This window comes from Cherax quadricarinatus, chromosome 62 (genome assembly GCF_038502225.1).
Source record: "Cherax quadricarinatus isolate ZL_2023a chromosome 62, ASM3850222v1, whole genome shotgun sequence".
NCBI classification, from domain to species: domain Eukaryota; kingdom Metazoa; phylum Arthropoda; class Malacostraca; order Decapoda; family Parastacidae; genus Cherax; species Cherax quadricarinatus.
In genome coordinates this window covers 10,397,961-10,416,373 of record NC_091353.1, presented here as the reverse complement: position 1 = coordinate 10,416,373, position 18,413 = coordinate 10,397,961, and the positions used below count along the sequence as shown (strand labels likewise).

Genomic DNA, 18,413 nt, shown 5'->3' with positions numbered 1-18,413 from the left:
ATATGACTAAGACCCGCATCAGGAAACACTTGTCCTGACCAAAATACACAATCTCAATGTAGTATTCTAACGAGTGCATTTCTCTTGTCATGTATGCAGGGCCGGATTTATAAGGGGGCAACTGCCCCAGGCCCCCTTGCAAGAGGGGCCCCCTTGCAAGAGGGGCCCCCAGATGAAGAACTTCCTTTATAAAAAAATATAATAATAAAAAAAATAGTGTAATTAATAAACAGAATTAAGAAAGTGTGTGAGGAAGATCAGGAAATAGAAAGAAAGGATGCCCCCCACCCCCACCCCCACCCCCACCCCCACCCCCACCCCCACCCCCTCTCCCTTTGAGTAACTTGACTTAACTGTACTCACCTAATTGTGGTTTCAGGGGTCGAGACTCAGCTCCTGGCCCTGCCTCTTCACTGACCACTACTGGGTCCTCCCTCTACCTGCTCCATGAGCTTTATCATACCTCGTCTTAAAACTATGTATGGTTCCTGCCTCCACTACATCGCTTGCCAGCGTGTGTGTGTGTGTGTCTGCGTCTGTGTGTGTGAGGTAGCTATTGCGTGTATGGCTCTGATTGTCTGTGTCGACCTTAGAAGGGCTAATTCTGATTAGTGTCAGTGTAGAGGTTAATGACCAACGAGTCAGTTAGTGGCCTTGGGCTGTGTATGTGTCTGCGTGTGTTCGTCGACCACTTCTAGTGCTGGGCAATGGTGTGGGACAGTGGTGTCCATCCTTTAGATCTGTGTGTTGCTCACAAAGGTTTGCGATATGTCATCATTTTGCAGTTACATCTTACACATGCATACACATCCACACACACACACACACACACACACACACACACACACACACACACACACACACACACACACACACACACACACACACACACACACACACAAATATATATATGTGTGTGTGTGTGTCATTAATTACATTGTCATTAAATATAAAAAATCTGAATATTTGTTTTTCCAGAAGACTCAGTATGCCACGGAAAATTCAGTTGTCAGGATCTCAAACAAGAAAGATTTCCAAAGAATCAAGTGAAAGAAATGCTGCTGTCTTGGCATAGACAAAACGCCTTACAGAATTTTTCTGTTTCCGTAGTGGAAAACCTAGGAGTTACTAATGAAAACCCAGTACCACTACCAGATGATGTTTCTTCCGAGGACCCGCACGCATTCCCAAGTTCATCTGCAGGAAATAAAAACAACATATTAAATGAACATAGTGAAGGTAATGAATCACCATAACAACATTCTACAGATACTTGTGTAAACATGAACAGTGAACCGCCGCAGGTGATTCAGACATGTTGTGTCCTGTCAGAGAAAAAGCTTGTGTACTTTTGGTCACCCCTCAAGGAAGGTTCCATGATGTTGGTGAGGGGCTCTTGATTTAGGGAATTGTATCTGTGTTCCAGTTCCCCGAATTAAGCCTGAATGCCTTCCACATCCCCCCCCCCCCAGGCGCTGTATAATCCTCCGGGTTTAGCGCTTCCCCTTGATTATAATAATAATAATACTTTTGACACCAAAGATATAAATATACATCGGTAATTATTATATAGCGTAGATAGAATATATTAAAAAACTGAAAATTATAGTCAAAGTTATTCTTAAAGTCAATAAAATTCAGAAAATTAAAATAAGATATCTTCGAAACCTAATATATTTTTTTTTTCAAAAACTGTCGTTTATCATTCATTTTAGTTCATTTATTTGTAATTCAATTTAATTTCCATGTTGAGGGCCCCAAACCTAAAGTGCCCCGGGCCCCCAAGGTCTAAATCCGGCCCTGTATGTATGCACTGAAAGGAGCAATGTATATACTTATGGAGGGATATATATCTCAGTTTAATATCATAATTTTGTATTAAAATCACGTGACCTACAACCTTTAAGCTCAATTAACCAATCAACAATAGCACATTATCTAACTTTGTACAAAATTATATATACATCTGTAAAATATATATAGATTTATCATATAAATTTTCTTCCCTGAACCCAATAAAATATACATTCCAATACTTTGTTCAATATATAAACACATTAATGTTTCTTAACACTTGTACGTCACCAGCAAGAAAAAATATTTTTGAGATCAACTGGAATTAAGGTAATCTTTCAGGTAATTTATATTATACACAGATATACATTCTTATTCAAGGATAGTTAAGGTCAGGACACAGTTGTAGTGTAATGTGTTTATTATGCAGCCCATACCTATCCTGTGGACGGTAGTCAAAGAATTACAGAGGTACATAATGGGTCCAGGGACTGTACCTCAATGTTACAGAGGTACATAATGGGTCCAGGGACTGTACCTCAATATTACAGAGGTACATAATGGGTCCAGGGACTGTACCTCAATGTTACAGAGGTACATAATGGGTCCAGGGACTGTACCTCAATGTTACAGAGGTACATAATGGGTCCAGGGACTGTACCTCAATGTTACAGAGGTACATAATGGGTCCAGGGACTGTACCTCAATGTTACAGAGGTACATAATGGGTCCAGGGACTGTACCTCAATGTTACAGAGGTACATAATGGGTCCAGGGACTGTACCTCAATATTACAGAGGTACACAATGGGTCCAGGGACTGTACCTCAATATTACAGAGGTACACAATGGGTCCAGGGACTGTACCTCAATATTACAAAGGTACACAATGGGTTCAGGGACTGTACCTCAACATTACAGAGGTACACAATGGGTCCAGGGACTGTACCTCAATATTACAGAGGTACACAATGCGTCCAGGGACTGTACCTCAATATTACAGAGGTACACAATGGGTCCAGGGACTGTACCTCAATATTACAGAGGTACACAATGGGACCAGGGACTGTACCTCAATATTACAGAGGTACACAATGGGTCCAGGGGCTGAGCCCCTAAGGTTAGATAGTTGAACAAGTTACAAGGTAATGAACTCCAGGTAGATCTGGTCACAATCATGGCAAGTTACAAAGGAATCATTCACACCCGGTCACAACAGCTATCTCCTCGTTGATTCGCGGGTATTCTCCCGGCCCGGCCTTGCCCAAGTGGCGGCCCGGGCCTTGTCCAAGTGGCGGCCCGGCCTTGTCCAAGTGGTGGCCCGGCCTTGTCCAAGTGGCGGCCCGGCCTTGTCCAAGTGGTGGCCCGGCCTTGTCCAAGTGGCGGCCCGGCCTTGTCCAAGTGGTGGCCCGGCCTTGTCCAAGTGGTGGCCCGGCCTTGTCCAAGTGGCGGCCCGGCCTTGTCCAAGTGGTGGCCCGGCCTTGCCCAAGTGGCGGCCCGGGCCTTGTCCAAGTGGCGGCCCGGCCTTGTCCAAGTGGCGGCCCGGGCCTTGTCCAAGTGGCGGCCCGGCCTTGTCCAAGTGGCGGCCCGGGCCTTGTCCAAGTGGTGGACCGGCCTTGGCTCCCTGTCTAGGGAGTGTCTGAGACATAAGTCTGCCATGGGAGGAGGTACAAGTACTCCCTCATCGTTGGGACCAACTGTCCCCAGGCCTAGCCACATTCCCTGCTCTCACGGGGCTCGTAGGGAGAAGCTAGGCCTCTGCTCTGCCATCTTCCCCGCCCCAGGGGAGGCTCGTAGGGAGAAGCTAGGCCTCTGCTCTGCCATCTTCCACGCCCCAGGGGAGGCTCGTAGGGAGAAGCTAGGCCTCTGCTCTGTCATCTTCCACGCCCCAGGGGAGGCTCGTAGGGAGAAGCTAGGCCTCTGCTCTGCCATCTTCCACGCCCCAGGGGAGGCTCGTAGGGAGAAGCTAGGCCTCTGCTCTGCCATCTTCCACGCCCCAGGGGAGGCTCGTAGGGAGAAGCTAGGCCTCTGCTCTGCGATTATCAAAAATTATAATTTAATATTAAATTCCTTTTCCACTGTTATTCAAGTTTTTTACATTTATGTTAATATTTTTTAATTTTTTTCTTTAACATGCATCTAAATATTTTTTCATATATAATTTTAATATTTACATATGTCAATCATATAAAGAAACAAGCTTAATTTTTTTTAATGTAATTATTGTAACTTCAATGAAAATTAATTAACTAAATTCAAGCTTAGCCAAAAGTAATGGAAGATGAGCGTAGATTATTATTATTATTATTATTAGTAGTAGTAGTAGTAGTAGTAGTAGTAGTAGTAGTAGTAGTAGTAGTAGTAGTAGTAGTTGTTGTTGTTGTTGTTGTTGTTGTTGTTGTTGCTGTAGTAATTCAAGGCCTACGGGAAAAATCAATTTAGCTACTAATGAAATAGAGTCAGAGAAGATAATTGATGGCCTGGTAGTGAACAATGAAGGTAACTTAGCAGGAGTCAGACGTCAGGATCATCCCACCACTGCGTCTGTAACCTAACAATTACCTTCTGGCTATTACGTAATTGGCTACCTGGCAGATTGGTTGCATCACGCGTTAATCCAATTACAAGTCCGGTGTTTAATAGAGTAATATATCAGAGTGCGAGGGAGGGGTGATGGTGGCTGGTGTTTACAGAGGGATGTGGTCACTGTCTTACTGTGACTACTGTACCAATCATGACTAATCCCTCCACACTGCTAAATTAACCTTTGTCAGTACAAGCAGACTATAATTAGACCACCTGATCTCCAGGGCAGTTGCTGGTATAATCTGAAGCTACCATTATAGCCTCGTCTGTGTATATATAATTCCGACAGTTACTTCTGCTAGCTAGATATTTCTTATTCATTAAGGCTTCCTTGAATCTATGTTGATGAGTCAGACACATGTATCTTTGTCGTTGTAACGTTCCACCTGCGTGGATTAGCCAGGCTGTGGTTCTTACGTTGGACTATGTGCAGTCAGCAGTAACAGCCTGGTTAATCAGGCCCTGATCCACCGGGAGGCCTGGTCGTGGACCGGGCCGCGGGGGCGTTAACCCCGAGAATACCCTCCAGGTGGACTCCAGGTGGCAGGTTTCTTCAGTTAAACACAGAGGAGAATACATGGCAGGCAGCAGGAATAGTGGCAAGGTAAAGATGCATAATAAACATATTAAATTAAACTCCTCTGGTCACTGTTATATACATCGCTCCAGGTTAATAATAATAATAATAATAATAATAATAATATCTGTATTTACTGCCTATGGAAAATACTGTATATTCTCCAAAAATACAGTGTATTTTGTATGTAAATTGATGGAATATATTGTAGGTAATAAAAATTAATTTGTAAATAAATAAAGAACCAGTGAAATGGGTGAGCATCGCTGGGGGAGAGTCGCCATGTTTTGAATTGACCGAGACAAACGTTAGTGAAAATCGAAAGAATTTTTGTCACTCTAGAGGTTATATTGGGCTTAAAACCTCTCAGATAGGAGCCGAAATTGTTGGAATTGCAGTCCTGCAGAACGTGAGAATTAGGCGACTGGACAGGACTCCATAATTAGATGGAAACAGGATATTATCACAGCTGAGTCATGTCTATTTATGTTAGAATTCTGGCCAGTATTTTCTTCATAATTTAGGCCGGGGGTTTTGAGTATGACACACTGTAATCTCCAGACTAATTGGTGAGTCTTATTATTATAAATTCTCCTTCAATGTATATGTATTCACATTTTAAATTTAATATACAGTCCACATATTTATATTAATGTTTTTACCAGAATTCCTGGTGATGTATTTTCATTTAAAATTAATATAGGTCCAGAGTGACTTGTGGAGAGATAGACTGTAGTAGGTATCGAAGGGGGACATTTTTTTGCGACCTAGGTGTCCTAAAATTCCTACTTGTCTCTATAACCTTGATAAATAATAATTATCTTTGTTACCATTTACTGGTATGTATCTTATGAGTTACATCCAGGGAAATTTAATTTTCCACACTACCAGTACATGTACAAAGTATACAGACCATAGCTGACATCAATGACATACTACTATATAGAAAGTCGCTTGTTATGCTGAGCATTTCCCGCAAATTAGGTCAGTTTTGTTCCAGGATGCGACCCACACCAGTCCACTAACACCCAGGATGCGACCCACACCAGTCCACTAACACCCAGGATGCGACCCACACCAGTCCACTAACACCCAGGATGTGACCCACACCAGTCCACTAACACCCAGGATGTGACCCACACCAGTCCACTAACACCCAGGATGCGACCCACACCAGTCCACTAACACCCAGGATGCGACCAACACCAGTCCACTAGCACCCAGGATGCGACTCACACCAGTCCACTAACACCCAGGATGCGGCCCACACCAGTCCACTAACACCCAGGATGCGACCAACACCAGTCCACTAACACCCAGGATGCGACCAACACCAGTCCACTAACACCCAGGATGCGACCAACACCAGTCCACTAACACCCAGGATGCAACCCACACCAGTCCACTAACACCCAGGATGCGACCAACACCAGTCCACTAACACCCAGGATGCGACCAACACCAGTCCACTAACACCCAGGATGCGACCCACACCAGTCCACTAACACCCAGGATGCGACCCACACCAGTCCACTAACACCCAGGATGCGACCCACACCAGTCCACTAACACCCAGGATGCGACCAACACCAGTCCACTAACACCCAGGATGCGACCCACACCAGTCCACTAACACCCAGGATGCAACCCACACCAGTCCACTAACACCCAGGATGCAACCCACACCAGTCCACTAACACCCAGGATGCAACCCACACCAGTCCACTAACACCCAGGATGCGACCCACACCAGTCCACTGACACCCAGGATGCGACCCACACCAGTCCACTAACACCCAGGATGCGACCCACACCAGTCCACTAACACCCAGGATGCGACCCACACCAGTCCACTAACACCCAGGATGCGACCAACACCAGTCCACTAACACCCAGGATGCGACCCACACCAGTCCACTAACACCCAGGATGCGACCAACACCAGTCCACTAACACCCAGGATGCGACCCACACCAGTCCACTAACACCCAGGATGCGACCCACACCAGTCCACTAACACCCAGGATGCGACCAACACCAGTCCACTAACACCCAGGATGCGACCCACACCAGTCCACTAACACCCAGGATGTGACCCACACCAGTCCACTAACACCCAGGTACCCATTTTGCTGATGGCTGAACACAGACAACCGGTGTAAAGAAAAACGCTCAATGTTTCTACCCTCGCTGGGAGTCGAACGCAGACCATCCACTTGTGAAGCGAGAGCGTTAACCACCAGGCCATCAATTTGAGTTAACCTTTTCTGATTAACCATAAATTCCCAACACTGGTGTATCCTACTTAAAAAAAGACTGGGATTGTTATTGGTGTGTGTCGGTGTTGACTGTCTTTTATATTTTTCCAGTGAAATGACTGTCTCAGTTGAATGGATTCATTTATTAATATTAACACATCTTATGAGAAGAGAGAAACCTAAGTTTAGGTTCTGTAGCTGCAGATTTGTTGGTGTGATAAGTTAAATAATATTTGGAATTGTTAGTGTCAGTGTGATAGCTGAAGAATATATCTTCTGGTTGGTTTCAAACTTTTAGAGCTGGTTTGTTTTGTTCACTGGAAGATTTACATCGTTACTGAATTATGTAGGTGCCAGTTATATCAGACAAATCATCAATTTGATTCGCCGGTACTCTCCCGGCCCGAGTGTTTTTCAGATGGTGACCCTGTCTTGGCTCCCTGTCTTGGCTCCCTGTCTTGGCTCCCTGTCTTGGCTTCCTGTCTTGGCTCCCTGTCTTGGCTTCCTGTCTTGGCTTCCTGTCTTGGCTCCCTGTCTTGGCTCCCTGTCTTGGCTTCCTGTCTTGGCTCCCTGTCTTGGCTTCCTGTCTTGGCTTCCTGTCTTGGCTCCCTGTCTTGGTTTCCTGTCTTGGCTTCCTGTCTTGGCTCCCTGTCTTGGCTCCCTGTCTTGGCTCCCTGTCTTGGCTCCCTGTCTTGGCTCCCTGTCTTGGCTCCCTGTCTTGGCTCCCTGTCTTGGCTCCCTGTCTTGGCTTCCTGTCTTGGCTCCCTGTCTTGGCTCCCTGTCTTGGCTCCCTGTCTTGGCTCCCTGTCTTGGCTCCCCGTCTTGGCTCCCCGTCTTGGCTCCCTGTCTTGGCTCCCTGTCTTGGCTCCCTGTCTTGGCTCCCTGTCTTGGCTTCCTGTCTTGGCTCCCTGTCTTGGCTCCCTGTCTTGGCTCCCTGTCTTGGCTCCCTGTCTTGGCTCCCTGTCTTGGCTCCCTGTCTTGGCTCCCTGTCTTGGGAGTGTCTGAGACCTATGTCTGCCATGGGAGGAGGTACAAGTATCTCCTCATCTTCTGGGACCAACTGTCCCCAGGCCTAGCCCCATTCCCCGCGCTCAAGGGGCTCGTAGGGAGAAGCTAGACCTCTGCTCTGCCATCTTCCCCGCCCCACGGGGGCTCATGGGAATGGCCGTCTTGTGAACTGCAGGTGGTAGCAAGCTCTGGCTCTGGCACCTTCTCCACCCTAGGAGGGCTCGTGGGAATGGTGTCTCTGTCAGACAAAATTACAATATTCATTTCCATTCGGTAACTGGAGAATGACTTCTCAGATCCTCTTCAAACCTTGCAGTTAAACAACATGGGTTGTTTAACTGCAAATTTGCCAGATTATTAATATAGTTGATATACATATTTGGAATCCCTGGATTCCATGTGACACCTGGAGAATGCCTTGTCTGATTGGCTTCAAACTTTCTACATTAATTGCCTTGCTTATAGGAAGATTTCATCATTTTAACTAGCTTTGTAGCCTTCAATATGCTAATTTTATTAAAATATTTTTTAAATAAATTATTTATTCTTCTGAACCACTGAAAAACTCGACTAGCAAATTTAAAAATTAATTTGTGTTCAACATTTCTGACATAATATTTAACATTAACCTGAATTTAAAATATTTATTCATATCTGAATGAGTCTGAGTCTGTGAGTCTGTGAGTCTGTGAGTCTGTGAGTCTGTGAGTCTGTGAGTCTGTGAGTCTGTGAGTCTGTGAGAGTCACTGAGATCAGTCAATTGTCTTCTGAATAACACAATTTCAAAGATATTTTAAGCACTTTTTTAGTGATAATTTAATAGGAATCTCCTGCCAGCTATCTCTGGAATATTGTCTTTTATTTCAATGTTTATATGAGTCAGTGGTGTTGTATGACACACACACACACACACACACACACACACACACACACAATGATAGAAAAGAAACTAAAGGTTTGGTACACAAACGCGGATGGAATAACGAATAAGCATGAGGAGTGGAATGAAAGAATCAGTGAAGAATCCCCAGACATCATAGCAGTCACAGAAACAAAACTCGCTGAGACAATAACAGACACAATCTTCCCAACAGGATATCAGATCCTGAGGAAAGATAGAAGGAGTAGAGGGGGAGGAGGGGTTGCACTGCTCATAAAACACCGATGGGGATTTGAGGAAATGGAAGGCATGGACATGATTGGAGAAAGAGACTACATTGCAGGTACAATTCAGTCCGGAGAACATAAAGTAGTCATTGGAGTGATGTATAACCCACCACAGAACTGCAGGAGGCCAAGAGAGGAGTACGAAGAAAACAACAGGGTGATGGTGGACACACTGGCTGAGGTGGCAAGAAGAGCTCACTCGAGCAGAGCAAAGTTACTGGTAATGGGCGATTTCAACCACAGGGAGATCGACTGGGAAAACCAGGAGCCACATGGGGGTCCCGAAACATGGAGAGCCAAGATGATGGATGTGGTACTTGAAAACCTCATGCATCAACATGTCAGGGACACAACCAGTGAGAGAGGGGAGGATGAGCCAGCAAGACTGGATCTTGTGTTCACCCTGAGCAGTTCAGACATTGAGGATATCACTTACGAGAGGCCCCTTGGAGCTAGCGATCATGTGGTTCTGAGTTTTGACTATATAGTAGAGTTACAAGTGGAGAAGGTAACAGGAGCTGAAGGGGACAGGCCAAACTATAAAAGGGGGGACTACACAGGTATGAGAAACTTCCTGCAGGAGGTTCAGTGGGACAGAGAAATGGTAGGAAAATCAGTAAACGAGATGATGGAATATGTGGCAACAAAGTGCAAGGAGGCAGAGGAAAGTTTTGTTCCCAAGGGAAACAGAAATAATAGGAAGACCAAAACGAGTCCTTGGTTTACCCGAAGGTGTAGGGAGGCAAAAACTAAGTGCAACAGAGAATGGAAAAGGTACAGGAGGCATAGGACCCAGGAAAACAAGGAGATTAGTAGAAGAGCCAGAAACGAGTATGCACAGATAAGGAGGGAGGCCCAGCGACAGTATGAAAACGACATAGCATCGAAAGTCAAATCTGACCCGAAACTGCTGTATAGCCACATTAGGAGGAAGTCAACAGTCAAGGACCAGGTGATAAGGCTGAGAAAAGAAGGTGGAGAACTCACAAGAAACGATCAAGAGGTATGTGAGGAGCTCAACACGAGATTTAAGGAAGTATTTACAGTAGAGACAGGAAGGACTCTGGGGGGACAGACCAGATGGGGACACCAGCAAGGAATACACCAACAAGTGTTGGACGACATACATACAGATGAGGAGGAGGTGAAGAAACTGCTAAGGGACATCGATACCTCAAAGGCAATGGGACCGGACAACATCTCCCCATGGGTCCTTAGAGAGGGAGCAGATATGTTGTGCGTGCCACTTACCACAATCTTCAACACATCCCTGGAAACTGGGCAACTACCTGAGGTATGGAAGACGGCAAATGTAGTTCCCATTTTTAAAAAAGGAGACAGAAAAGAGGCACTAAACTATAGACCTGTGTCATTGACGTGTATAGTATGCAAAATTATGGAGAAGATTATCAGGAGGAGAGTGGTGGAGCACTTGGAACGGAACAGGAGTATAAATGCCAACCAGCACGGATTCACGGAAGGCAAATCCTGTGTCACAAACCTTCTGGAGTTTTATGATAAAATAACAGAAGTAAGACAAGAGAGAGAGGGGTGGGTTGATTGCATCTTCTTGGACTGCAAGAAGGCCTTTGACACAGTTCCTCACAAGAGATTAGTGCAGAAGCTAGAGCATCAGGCGCATATAACAGGAAGGGCACTGCAATGGATCAGAGAATACCTGACAGGGAGGCAACAACGAGTCATGGTACGTAATGATGTATCACAGTGGGCACCTGTGACGAGCGGGGTCCCACAGGGGTCGGTCCTAGGACCAGTGCTATTTTTGGTATATGTGAACGACATGACGGAAGGGTTAGACTCAGAAGTGTCCCTGTTTGCAGATGATGTGAAGTTAATGAGGAGAATTAAATCTGATGAGGACCAGGCAGGACTTCAAAGAGACCTGGACAGACTGGACACCTGGTCCAGCAAATGGCTTCTCGAATTTAATCCTGCCAAATGCAAAGTCATGAAGATAGGGGAAGGGCACAGAAGACCACAGACAGAGTATAGGCTAGGTGGCCAAAGACTGCAAACCTCACTCAAGGAGAAAGATCTTGGGGTGAGTATAATACCGAGCACGTCTCCGGAAGCACACATCAATCAGATAACTGCTGCAGCATATGGGCGCCTGGCAAACCTGAGAACAGCATTCCGATACCTTAGTAAGGAATCATTCAAGGCACTGTACACCGTGTATGTCAGGCCCATACTGGAGTATGCAGCACCTGTTTGGAACCCGCACTTGATAAAGCACGTCAAGAAACTAGAGAAAGTACAAAGGTTTGCGACAAGGTTAGTTCCAGAGCTAAGGGGAATGTCCTATGAAGAAAGATTAAGGGAAATCGGCCTGACGACACTGGAGGACAGGAGGGTCAGGGGAGACATGATAACGACATATAAAATACTGCGTGGAATAGACAAGGTGGACAAAGACAGGATGTTCCAGGGAGGGGACACAGAAACAAGAGGCCACAATTGGAAGTTGAAGACACAAATGAGTCAGAGAGATAGTAGGAAGTATTTCTTCAGTCATAGAGTTGTAAGGCAGTGGAATAGCCTAGAAAATGACGTAGTGGAGGCAGGAACCATACACAGTTTTAAGACGAGGTTTGATAAAGCTCATGGAGCGGGGAGAGAGAGGGCCTAGTAGCAACCGGTGAAGAGGCGGGGCCAGGAGCTAGGACTCGACCCCTGCAACCACAAATAGGTGAGTACAAATAGGTGAGTACACACACACACACACACACACACATACGCTAAGGCCATATCAACCTGCCAAGAAGGGCCAAGGAGTGAAAGGGGAGAGCAGCTGGGTGCAGGTGGAGAGGGTGATAGGTCAAATGCAGAGGCACAACAATGCTACCAAGAGCCACTAGAAAAAACAAGGGAGAAAATGACCACGTACAGACAGGAACCAGAGTCACAGAGGGAGAGGCAATGGGAGGAGGAAAGGGCAAAATCAGTGTGTATCCATGGGCTTCAAGAGAGTGATGAAAGAACACACACTGAAAGACGGCAGGCAGAAAGAAAGGAGATTGAGAACATCATCACGGAAATAGGTGAAGAAGACATGGACGAGATTGTAAATTTTCAGAGAATAGGGGGGTACTTGAAGGGAAGAAAACGACCGATCAAGCTGATTCTCAGGACAGAAACAGGGAGGGACAGGATCCTCCAAGAGAAACCACGGTTGAAATACTCGGAAAAGTACAAAGTACAAAAGTACAGAGACAGAACACCAACAGAACGACAGCAGCTGAGGGAGAGGACAAAAAACCGAAAGGAGCTAGGAAAAGAAACAAGGATGGAACCAGCAGAGGTCAGTCAGAGCAGAACAGAGCAGCAAGGGCAAGCACACACAGAACTATCCTCAGAACACCATCCCAACACAAACTACAATCCACACTCACAGCTTCCACCCAACACCCAGCTATAGAATCCCACAGTATGCTACCAGGTCTCCCACCCCCACAGGCCCCCCAAACCACAGTGTTGGAAAGGAAACTGATTGAATAACAAATAAGTGGGAGGAGTGGCACGAAAGAGTCAAAGAGGCATCACCGGACATCATAGCTCTCAGAAAAACCAAGCTAACAGGTATGATAACAGATGCCATCTTTCCAAAGGGATACCAGATCCTGAGGAAAGACAAAGGTAACAGGTGGGGTGGAGGAGTGGCAATGTTGATCAAAAACCAATGGAATTTTGATGAGCTGGAGAGAGGAGACAACGGAGAAGCAAGCGATTACATAGCAGGAACACTTCACTCTGGAGGTCCCAAGGTGGTAATTGCAGTGATGTATAACCCACCACAGAACAGCAGGAGGCCAAGGCAAGAGTATGACGAGAGCAATAGAGCGATGGTTGACACACTGGCTGCAATGGCCAGAAGAGCTCATGCATGCAGGGCAAAGCTCCTGATCATGGGTGACTTTAACCACAAGGAGATTGATTGGGAGAACTTGGAGCCACATGGGGGCCAAGACACATGGAGGGCTAAGATGATGGAGGTGGTACTGGAAAACTTCATGTACGAACACGTAAGGGACACTATAAGAGAGAGAGGAGAGGATGAACCAGCAAGACTGGACCTAGTATTCACCTTGAGTAGTGCAGATATTGAGGACATCACATACGAAAGACCCCTTGGGGCCAGCGATCATGTGGTTTTAAGCTTCGAATACACAGTAGAGCTACAGGTGGAGGGGGAAGCAGGAAGGCCAGGATGAATGAAGCCAAACTACAAGAAAGGGGACTACATGGGAATGAGGAACTTCCTGAATGGGGTTCAGTGGGACAGAGAACTGGCAGGGAAGCCAGTTAATGAGATGATGGAATATGTAGCAACAATGTGCAAGGAGGCTGAGGAGAGGTTTGTACCCAAGGGTAACAGGATTAATGAAAAAGCCAGGATGAGCCCATGGTTCACCCAAAGGTGCAGGGAGGCAAAAACCAAGTGTGCTAGGGAATGGAAGAAATATAGAAGGCAAAGGACCCAGGAGAATAAGGAGAGCAGTCGTAGAGCCAGAAATGAATATGCACAGATAAGAAGGGTGGCCCAACGACAATATGAAAACGACATAGCAGCGAAAGCCAAATCTGACCCAAAGCTGTTATACAGCCACATCAGGAGGAAAACAACAGTCAAGGACCAGGTAATCAGGCTAAGGAAGGAAGGGGGAGAGACAACAAGAAATGACCGTGAAGTATGTGAGGAACTCAACACGAGATTTAAAGAAGTGTTCACAGAGGAGACAGAAGGGGCTCCAGACAGACGGAGAGGTGGGGCACACCACCAAGTGCTGGACACAGTACACACAACCGAGGAAGAAGTGAATAGGCTTCTGAGTGAGCTAGATTCCTCAAAGGCAATGGGGCCAGATAACATCTCTCCATGGGTATTGAGAGAGGGAGCAGAGGCGCTATGTGTACCCCTAACAACAATATTCAATACATCTATCGAAACAGGGAGATTGCCTGAGGCATGGAAGACAGCAAATGTAGTCCCAATCTTTAAAAAAAGAGACAGACATGAAACATTAAACTACAGACCAGTGTCACTGACATGTATAGTATGCAAAGTCATGGAGAAGATTATCAGGAGAAGAGTGGTGGAACACCTAGAAAGGAATGATCTCATCAACAGCAGCCAACATGGTTTCAGGGATGGGAAATCCTGTGTCACAAACCCACTGGAGTTCTATGACATGGTGACAGCAGTAAGACAAGAGAGAGAGGGGTGGGTGTATTGCATATTCTTGGACTGCAAAAAGGTGGGTGGATTGCATATTCTTGGACTGCAAGAAGGCGTTTGACACAGTTCCACACAAGAGATTGGTGCAAAAACTGGAGGACCAAGCAGGGATAACAGGGAAGGCACTACAATGGATCAGGGAATACTTGTCAGGAAGACAGCAGCGAGTCATGGTACGTGGCGAGGTGTCAGAGTGGGCACCTGTGACCAGCGGGGTCCCACAGGGGTCAGTCCTAGGACCAGTGCTGTTTCTGGTATTTGTGAACGACATGACGGAAGGAATAGACTCTGAGGTGTTCCTGTTTGCAGATGACGTGAAGTTGATGAGAAGAATTCACTCGATCGAAGACCAGGCAGAACTACAAAGGGATCTGGACAGGCTGCAGACCTGGTCCAGCAAGTGGCTCCTGGAGTTCAATCCCACCAAGTGCAAAGTCATGAAGTTTGGGGAAGGGCAAAGAAGACCGCAGACGGAGTACAGTCTAGGGGGCCAGAGACTACAAACCTCACTCAAGGAAAAAGATCTTGGGATGAGTATAACACCAGGCACATCTCCTGAAGCGCACATCAACCAAATAACTGCTGCAGCATATGGGCGCCTAGCAAACCTCAGAACAGCATTCCGTCATCTTAATAAGGAATCGTTCAGGACCCTGTACACCGTGTACGTTAGGCCCATATTGGAGTATGCGGCACCAGTTTGGAACCCACACCTAGCCAAGCACGTAAAGAAACTAGAGAAAGTGCAAAGGTTTGCAACAAGACTAGTCCCAGAGCTAAGAGGTATGTCCTACGAGGAGAGGTTAAGGGAAATCAACCTGACGACACTGGAGGACAGGAGAGATAGGGGGGACATGATAACGACATACAAAATACTGAGAGGAATTGACAAGGTGGACAAAGACAGGATGTTCCAGAGATTGGACACAGTAACAAGGGGACACAGTTGGAAGTTGAAGACACAGATGAATCACAGGGATGTTAGGAAGTATTTCTTCAGCCACAGAGCAGTCAGTAAGTGGAATAGTTTGGGAAGCGATGTAGTGGAGGCAGGATCCATACATAGCTTTAAGCAGAGGTATGATAAAGCTCACGGTTCAGGGAGAGTGACCTAGTAGCGATCAGTGAAGAGGCGGGGCCAGGAGCTCGGACTCGACCCCCGCAACCTCAACTAGGTGAGTACAACTAGGTGAGTACACACACACACACACACACACACACACACACACACACACACACACACACACACACATACATACACACACACACACACACACACACACACACACACACACACACACACACACACACACACACACACACACACACACACACACACACACACACACACACACACACACACACACACACACACACACACACACACACACACATGTCTCCGGAAGCACACATCAACCAGGTAACTGCTGCAGCATATGGGCGCCTGGCAAACCTCAGAACAGCATTCCGATACCTTAGTAAGGAATCGTTCAAGACACTGTACACCGTGTACGTCAGGCCCATACTGGAGTATGCAGCACCTGTTTGGAACCCGCACTTGATAAAGCACGTCAAGAAACTAGAGAAAGTACAAAGGTTTGCGACAAGGTTAGTTCCAGAGCTAAGGGGAATGTCCTATGAAGAAAGATTAAGGGAAATCGGCCTGACGACACTGGAGGACAGGAGGGTCAGGGGAGACATGATAACGACATATAAAATACTGCGTGGAATAGACAAGGTGGACAAAGACAGGATGTTCCAGGGAGGGGACACAGAAACAAGAGGCCACAATTGGAAGTTGAAAACACAAATGAGTCAGAGAGATATTAGGAAGTATTTCTTCAGTCATAGAGTTGTAAGGCAGTGGAATAGCCTAGAAAATGACGTAGTGGAGGCAGGAACCATACGCAGTTTTAAGACGAGGTTTGATAAAGCTCATGGAGCAGGGAGAGACAGGACCCAGTAGCATCCGGTGAAGAGGCGGGGCCAGGAGCTAAGACTCGACCCCTGCAACCACAAATAGGTGAGTACACATACACACACACACACACACACACACACACACACACATACACACACACACACACACACACACACATACACACACACACACACACACACACACACACACACACACACACACACACACACACACACACACACACACACACACACACACACACACAGTACAGTCTAGGGGGTCAGAGACTACAAACCTCACACAAGGAAAAAGATCTTGGGGTGAGTATAACACCAGGCACATCTCCTGAAGCGCACATCAACCAAATAACTGCTGCAGCATATGGGCGCCTAGCAAACCTCAGAACAGCATTCCGACATCTTAATAAGGAATCATTCAGGACCCTGTACACCGTGTACGTTAGGCCCATATTGGAGTATGCGGCACCAGTTTGGAACCCACACCTAGCCAAGCACGTGAAGAAACTAGAGAAAGTGCAAAGGTTTGCAACAAGACTAGTCCCAGAGCTAAGAGGTATGTCCTACGAGGAGAGGTTAAGGGAAATCAACCTGACGACACTGGAGGACAGGAGAGATAGGGGGGACATGATAACGACATACAAAATACTGAGAGGAATTGACAAGGTGGACAAAGACAGGATGTTCCAGAGATTGGACACAGTAACAAGGGAACACAGTTGGAAGTTGAAGACACAGATGAATCACAGGGATGTTAGGAAGTTTTTCTTCAGCCACAGAGTAGTCAGTAAGTGGAATAGTTTGGGAAGCGATGTAGTGGAGGCAGGATCCATACATAGCTTTAAGCAGAGGTATGATAAAGCTCACGGCTCAGGGAGAGTGACCTAGTAGCGATCAGTGAAGAGGCGGGGCGAGGAGCTCGGACTCGACCCCCGCAACCTCAACTAGGTGAGTACACACATACACAGGGAGGATCCAGGGATAACTGTGCACTGCGCGCATACGCCGATTATATTACACACAATGGTGCACTATATGTGTATTGTAACACTATCAAACAAGAGTGTAATGAACCCTTGTTTGAGAAGTGCACCGGACTCTCACCGTGTGGAGCGAGAGCCTTCACCATCAGGCCCCATGGCGAAAACTCTCGCTTCACACGGTGACTCAGGGCTCGATTCCCGGCGAGGGTAAAAACATTTAGCGTGTTTCCTTACACCGGTTTTCTATGCCAGGTATCATTAAAGTTAATACTTGAGAAACCTGAGGAAGCCAAACTAGTGTGTCAAAATGGCTTCAAATGTTTTGGCACCAGATGTACACCTGACCAAATCTCTCTTGAGCGGTTTGTCAGTGTTACACAATGTTACAAATGTTACGCACTTGGTCATACCACCAACAAATGCAGTACTCAAACACTGATTTGCAGCATATGCTCTGGTCAATATCCTTTTAAAGATTGCCATAACAAAACTAAGCCCAAGTGTGTCCTCTGCAATGGAAAACACCATGCTGTTTCTACTATCTGTCCTCAGAGGATAAAGGAAATGCAGAAAATTTTAGAAGCTAAGAAACTATCCACTTCTAAGAAGACCACTCCTGAGGCACCTCCAACAATGTCCCAAACTTCCTTCCTAGCTTTGTCTGGATCTAGTGGGACTCCTCAGGTCTCTTCCACTGGTTCCAATGTTTGGAATTCTGCCCCTCTTGGAGCGCCACAATCTAACCCTCACCTACAACATACACAAACGCAACAACAAGGTACAGCCTCCCCTTCCATGTCTCAGGTATCCTCAGCCGGGGATATGATGAGAGCACAACTAATGTAT

The 18,413-nt window shown here is 46.4% G+C and overlaps 1 pseudogene; it reads right to left on the bottom strand.

Annotated features, from left to right (window-relative positions):
* Window positions 1-17,723, bottom strand: part of LOC138854527 (uncharacterized) — a 41,501-nt pseudogene extending 23,778 nt beyond the window's left edge.
* Between the last annotated feature and the right edge of the window lie 690 nt (window positions 17,724-18,413).